This window comes from Gossypium hirsutum, chromosome D10 (assembly GCF_007990345.1).
Source record: "Gossypium hirsutum isolate 1008001.06 chromosome D10, Gossypium_hirsutum_v2.1, whole genome shotgun sequence".
NCBI classification, from domain to species: domain Eukaryota; kingdom Viridiplantae; phylum Streptophyta; class Magnoliopsida; order Malvales; family Malvaceae; genus Gossypium; species Gossypium hirsutum.
The window spans coordinates 21,127,172-21,135,005 of record NC_053446.1 but is presented as its reverse complement, the minus strand read 5'-3'; the positions used below and the strand labels follow the sequence as shown (position 1 = coordinate 21,135,005).

Here is a 7,834-nt window from a genome sequence, read left to right as displayed (position 1 = left end):
GGCCCGTTTCTTTTTGGATTAGTGGGCAAAATGTAAAAGAATAAATATCTGAGCCTAGTAGGCTAGCAGCCGATAGCTTCTTTTTTACATTGGGTGATCGCCAAAATTATTGCATGTCTTGTCTTTTTCATCAAAACAACATTTGGCTTCTTCATTTCGTTTCGTTAACCTGGTAAAACCTTTCATCCCTGCAATTTCTGCTGTTTTAATTTTCACTGAGATTTCTTACCTGAGCCGGTTGAGGAAATCAGGTGGGCGCCGGTGACAGAGGAAACAGGTGGGAGGTGGAAATGAAGGTGGTGACTGGTGAGCAGTGCCGACGGACAGCACTGCTGGATAGGTGGAGGTGGTGAATAAGGAATTTTGATTCTGGAATTGAGAATAAGGGAGAAGAGGATACGAAACTGAAACTGAAACTAAAAAAGTAAAGTTAAAAATTAAAAATGATTAAAAATAAAATAAAATATTTAGTATATAAGTCGGGCCGAGCCTGGGCCAAAAAGTCTTACCTGAGGTCTATCTTGTTTTCTAAACGGGTCTCATTTTTTTGTCCAAACTCATTTTTCAAGCCTATATTTTTTACCCAAATCCTCCTATTTTTTGGGTGGGCCTTCGTGTCGGGTCAGGTGGTCCAACCCATGATCAAGTCTAGCCACAAACATACTCAAAAACTATTACTTGAAAACTTATGTCTTATGCATGTTACAGTTGTGTGCAGAAATTTTGCTTTCTGCTACAAGGGGAAACTCTGGATTTTTGTTACCTAATTTTTTAACTATTCTTGTTTTAGCAGTTATATGACATTTTTTTTAATTATTCTTGTTATAAGGGATTCCTACAAAAGAAGTATTCAATAGGCTCATTTGAATTGCCTAATCAAACAACTCCATTTTAAGCTCTCCTTAATTGCATTTGTAAGTATCTCTTATTACTTACATGTTTTAATTTAATACAACATTTTTTTTAGATAAATTCATGTTAGTGATTTGAATTAAGGCATAATATCTTACATATCTCCTTGTGATATTACTATTTTAGGTTAAATGTGTTCATTTAATTATATAAGTAATATGTTTCTTATTTTTTTAAGATATAAATAAACAAACATAAATAATAATAAACAGATTATAAATAAATAAAATAAACACATAAATAATTGATAGACGAGTACTTCTCAAATGTATTCATTTAATTATGTAAGTAACACGTTTCTTATAAGTGTCACTATAGGGCCAAAAAAATATCGCTAAAAACATGTTTTGCTATGGTGTTTACTTCTCAAAAGTGTTCAAAAGTACTTCTCAAAAATGCTTTTGCGATAAAAGCTAAAAAAAGTTTCTTCTGTTTTTGGCTAAAAAATTGCTTTTTTATCCAAAGAGCACTTTTGAAAAGCTCAAAAGCTTCTTATTTAGCAATACTTTTATCTAAAAAGTATTTGTTTTATCGCAAAAGTGCTTCTTAGAAACAATGTTAAACTGATTCTTTAACAACCTAAAAATTTTCTTTTTTTTTTTCTCCAAATCATTTGCTTATTATCTTTTGTTTTGCACAGCAATGATGTCAGCCTTTGGGCTAGCTATCGCCCACATTTTTCCTCTCCCATCAACCATTTCTTTCTTTCTTCTTCTCATTCACTGCACATGTCTTGTAACACTCATAACTCGTCTTCGTCGCCAGATTAGGGTTTCAGAGTATTACAATAGTACAATTCGAAACATTTAACTTTAAATAGAAATAAAGATTCAAATTAAATACTAACATCCAAATACACATTTCATTTATAGAATAGTTGCACTTACGAGCCTTAAACTGAGCCTACTGGACCTTAAAAATAGTTTGGGAACATTCAGGGACTGATTTAAAACAAAAGGGAAAATTTTAGAAAAATTTAAAAATTTTGAAAACATGGGTCACACGACTGTGTGGCCAGGCTGTATGTGCATTAAAAGTAAGGTCACACAGTCGTGTAACTCTTTGAGACCGTGTGGAACAACTTGCATTTAAAAATCAAAAGGCACACAGCCATGTGAGGAGACCTTATGCGACACACGACCGTGTGATATCCCATGTCTTAGGCCGTGTGTCCCATAATGTACCTTCAAAAACAAGTTTATTAAATTGTGCTTACTTGAACCACAAGTATACCATTTACTAGCATTTAATCCTATTCAAAACACACCCGGATAAGCCCAGAACTTTTCAAACCACACACATATCATTCAATCTAAATGCCTATCCAATGTACCTTCATTGGTACCACAAATAAACATCCAAAACAATTCAAACTCAATGCTAAAAGACTAACCTTAAACATACATCTCACATACTATTTGACCATTTCTTTCACTTCCCAAATCTACCATAAGTCACCTACTTCAAAAGACATTCACAAGTGACCAAATCACATATTTACATATACATTGACTAGCTAAAATCAAACATATGAACAAGTACTCTCAAAACATTGGCCAAATAGCATAAACACCTATTACATGCCATTTATAACCATAAACATAATAACCAAAGTCTACTAAAATGGTAGATGGATAGTGTAATTGTACTCCCACAAAATTCCAACCGATCAAGCTTTCTGATGATCTGCAAGACAAAAAAAACAACATAAGCAACTAGTACTTAGTAAACTCGTATAACTTAAACGTAAACTTATCTTTTAAACTCAATTTATATGAATTTGATGCATAATCTCACCATCATTCTCATGAATTTATGAAATTCTATACACATCATAACTCCCACAAGTTAGTGAGCTCATCAACAAAAATATATAATCTCATCATGTCATAAACACCTAATAGTAGCATATCAAATATCCCTTTCATTCCTTATTATACCAATTTGCATGACGCATCCAAATCAAAGCATAATATCAACATCTTTCATTTCAACTTTCATGATCACATAACAATTCATATAATTAAGCTTACTCTTTTAAGTCTTTATTACCCGTTTAACCAAATGAAACAAATGACTTTATTATGACATAAGACATTACAAGTAAACATATTTAAAACTCATTTCAACCTTCTATTTGCATAATAAACTTCAAACCATTTATATAGTACTCGTTTAGTTTGTGTACCTTTCCAAATAACTCATTGTTCAAAGGATGCCGTGCTATGTTCCAACCTCGATCTTACACAATCCCCAAACGATGTCATAGTATCTTTCAACTATTGTTTTTTTCATTTTTTATTTAATGCCATATTATCTTTCAACTATGATCTTTTCCTTTTTGATTACAATGTCATAGTTTCTTTCAACTATGGTCTTTTCCTTTTCGATTATAATGCCATAGTATCTTTCAACTATGGTCTTTTCCTTTTCGATTATAATGCCATAGTATCTTTCAACTATGGCCTTTTCCTTTTCGTTTATATCGTTTCATACTTGTATTCACGTAACTCACATTTTTCATCAATTCCATCTATTAACTCACTAAGACAATTTCATCCAATTCAGTATATAACACGATAAACATATACATTATACATAACATAATTATTTGTTAACAAATACGTAAATCAAATAGTGATATATTAAATTATTATACGAACTTACCTAGATTAAACAGTTGCAAAAACAAAGTCGACGACTAGTGCAAAACTTTAGCTTTTCCTCGATTTAAATTCGATTGGTTCGTTTCTTGATCTATAATGATTAAATTCAATTTATCAAATTCACAAACACATATTCCAACTCATTTTTATGCATATGACCCTTAATTTTTTATTATTTACATATTTTCCTAAACTTTATATTTCTCACAATTTAGTCCCCAAACCCGAAATTCTAGATTTATCAAAATTTCACAATTTCCCATGCTAGCCAAATTTCTTTCTATACTTATACATTCCACAATTATTCAAAATTCACAAGAATTCCATTTAAATTTTAATATTTAATCAAATTAGTCCTTAAACTAAAAACTAACTAAAATCACTTTACAAAATAGTCCTAAACAACAGCCAAGATTACAAATTCATCATTTAACATCAAGAATAACTAAGATTCATTAATGGAAAAATCCAAAATCTCTAACAGTTTCGAAAACAAAGATACGAATTAGTTGGACCTAGTTGCAACGATCTCAAAAACATAAAAATAACAAGAAACGAGTTTAAATCGAACTTACATGCAAGAAACTAATGATCGGTGAACCTTAAGCTTTAAAAAAAATGGTGTTATTCATCTTAAATTCCGCAGCCAAGTCTCTTTAGGAAGATGTTGTTTTATTTTTATTTTACTTAAATTAATTATTAAATTACAATTTTACCCTTTAGTAAAACATTCAATTAAACATATAACCGTCCATTATTGTAACATGGTATAATTATCATATAAGTCCTCCCTCATTTAATAATTAAACCATCTAATTATTATAATTTAATAGTGATTAGATTTGACATTTTTTACAATTTAGTTTTTGTAATTAATTAACTATACCTTAATAGCACTCTATAAATATTTAATAAAATATTGACGGGCTCGGTTTATAGAAAAGAGGTCTGATACCTCATTTTCTAAAATCACTTGACTTTAGGGACATACCACTTGAACCTAATTATTAGTTAAATTAACAAAAATCATTAAATTAAATTTCAACGTAATTCTATACTTGACATGTAAATATTAAATAATAATATTTACAGACTCGCTCGTCAGATTTGTGGCCCCAAAACCACCGTTTTTGACACCACTCAAAAAAGGGCTATTACATGTCTTCTCTCTTTTCAGTTTGCAGATCTATTTTGTGGGTATTTTTGTTGTCTTCACAAGTTGTGATAGATAGATGGCGGTGCTTATCGTTCGCTAAAACTCCACTGGCTACCAGTAGTTTTTTTTTTTGGAAAGTGGGTGACTCTTCGTCAACTTTTTAATTTGTTTCTATTTTGAGAGTATTTTAGAATAATAAATGATTTCATGCATTGATTTGGACCCGTGTTGTCTTCAGTTTTATGTACTTTTTGTTTGTTTTTCTATTATTTAACAAGTTTTCAGTGTTAGAAGTTTTTGTCTGCTCTTGTAGCATATTTTTTAGTCTTGCTTATGCATGTAATCTTAATTTTACAAGTGATTTTAGTGATAATTTTGTTGTTGTCATTTTTAGTTTGGTGAATGCTCGATTCTTTTTTCGATTTTTGCTTGCCGCTTTGGACCATTCGAGACCGATTTCCTTATTGTATTAAGTGCTTGCAATCACTCCAAATAGGCCGTGCTTGAGTTGTGACAAAGTTAATTGTTAATGTGTCATAATATTCTATTGATGCTGAGGTTAAAACCTTTGTTGTGTTGATAGAACTTGTTATTCACTATCTACAAAAAGTATTCACTATTTTTAAAAAAAATTATAATAAATTAATAAATTTACCTTAAAAATAACGCTAAAGTATCCCGCAATCAACCGCAATTATGCAATTATTTTGGAATCAGACAAGCTCAAGAGAGACAAACGTCACTAAAATTCAGCTTTAACTTGGCAAAACTCTCATCTCCACTCAAACAATTAAGGGCCCGTTCTTTTTCCCGTTTCAGAATCACTTTTTCACCCAAACGGCCTTTTCTCTTAAAATGAGCAAAGAACAACCTCCTTTTCTCTTAAAATTTCTCCATCAGAAAAGTGCTTCTCTCTAGACGAAGAAGCTAAAAAAATCTCCTTTTCCTTCGGCTGAACTGCTTTTGGATGAAACTTGACCAAATTAACCTATATTCTCCCCTAAACGTTTTTCCCCTCTGCTGGTTCTCAAAATGTTCTTTCCCCTCTGCTGGTGAGCCGGAGCTTTATACCCAATTTCTTTTCCTCATTTTCGGCTTTCAAAGCTCTATTTTCTGTTATTTGTTCCTCTTCCGAAGCAGGTTAGAATTTCTTTTATATTTCTTCTTCTGTTTAATTAGTTCCTCTTCTGTTTAATATTTTCTTTCGCTGGAATTTGATTGCCATGCTTCATTGTTATAAAATACTCTGTTCTTTCGCTGAATTTTCTTTCAAAGCTCCATTTGTATTTGTTGTCTGTAAAATGTCCCCTTTTATGGTGTAAAAATAAAAAGCAAGTTGATTCCCTTGAGATCTTTTTAGAGTGAATTCTGAGACATTTAATGCCCTATTATTTTCTCTATTATTATATACGTAGGTTGCTGAATCAGTGCTGAGGAATCACATATTTGTTCACTTGAATGACAACAATGACAAGTTTAATCTGCTTATGTAAGTTATAGAGGTTCTCTTTACCCTAGCTTCAACTTAATATTTTAGAGTAAACTTGTCACGTACTGTTGTTTCATGAACACATTCTTTGTACCTTTGTACCAGTCAGTTTTACTACATTACTGCCTTTTTTCCCCTTTTAAACTTTTCCATTTTGTTGATCTTTAGTCCAGGGTTGCATGTCATTCATATTGCTGCTGAGATGGCACCAGTTGCTAAGGTATGTGTTAGCCCCTTATATTTGCTGCTCTCTTGGCTAATTTTTAATGAATGAATATTATAAGAGGTCTATCCTTTTTAGTCTATTTTTCAAGTTGGTGCACTTAACCCTTCTCTATCCCTGATGTCATATTCCCGTTGAAAATTGTGTTCTTCTTCGATTGACCATGTAGAAAAGGAAAACCACAGATGTAGTTTATTAGATTGTTAATTTCTTTCAAGGTGTTGTGCAACCATTTGATATTTTTGCGGTTCTGATGCCTTGAATTTTTTCACTTTTAGTATAAGTACATATAAGTTAGAGGAACATCTTAACATTTTTCATTTCATGCTCTCTGTAATCTTTGCCTTGCTAGGTTTGCTGGCTAATGTTCTTATCCTGTCCTGTGTGGTTTTTCCATGTTCACCAGTGCTTTTTCCTATGGTTATACTTGCTGCTGTAATGATTGGTGTGCATTCCTCTGTGAAAGACAATCTAGAGTACATAAATAGCCAGATACAACTTATTATAGTGGTGTCATTGTTATTTAACTGCATTAAACTCACCCAAGCTCTTGGTGTGTATTAATACATGTAGATAGGACAAATATCATTGTTATTAAGTGGAAACTCGAAGGAGTTAAAAGAGAAGGAACCGGGCACTCATTGTGAATCTATCTTGTTTGTTATGCTATGCAGGGAGTTCATGCACCGGGTGGTAACAGGTTACTTACCAAGTGTGATTCTAATCTTATTTCTGTATGCTGTTCCACCAACCATGATGTTGTTTTCTGCAATGGAGGGGAATATTTCACGTAGTCAGAGGAAACGGAGTGCTTGCATCAAAGTTCTGTACAATATGGGAATTCCATATTTTACCCTCAAATTAGAATCTTAGTATCCATTGCACGCTAAATTGTTCAATTGAAACTATGTTTGCTTTTATAATTCTAAGTATTTTGTTTTATATTCTCAAACATTTAATCTAAAGGGTGATGAAATAGTTAGTTCGATCCATTGTTAATTGAACTATAATTAACTAAACCGTTAGTTGAATTGAGCTTTTTTCTGTTAAAATAATTAACCGAATCGAACCAACTTCAATTAATTTTGTTGGCTTTCTATTGATTTGTTGTTTATATAACTTTTTTTTTTCTTTTGGTCCAAAGTTCATACCATTTTGAAACAATTATTGGCAAACATTACACTAAAATGGTAGTGTGCATTAAATCGGAACAAAAATATGACAAACAATGTGCATTGTCATATATTAGAACAAAAGCATTATAACATTACATTACAATGACAGTTGGAATGAAATTGATAGGTGTTTAATTCATATATGTTTTAGAGTTAAATTCACACTTAGTTTTAGGCTCCTTTTTAAGTGAATTACTAAGTTTAATATTGGGT

At 31.6% G+C, this 7,834-nt stretch overlaps 1 non-coding gene across 1 annotated transcript; it reads left to right on the top strand.

The window, feature by feature from the left end:
- The first annotated feature begins 5,514 nt into the window (after window positions 1-5,514).
- LOC107914596 (uncharacterized) lies at window positions 5,515-7,434 on the top strand. The gene is made up of 4 exons (XR_001688930.2): window positions 5,515-5,874; window positions 6,150-6,223; window positions 6,392-6,443; window positions 7,121-7,434. It is a non-coding gene; the product is annotated as an uncharacterized protein (transcript).
- Window positions 7,435-7,834: the final 400 nt, after the last annotated feature.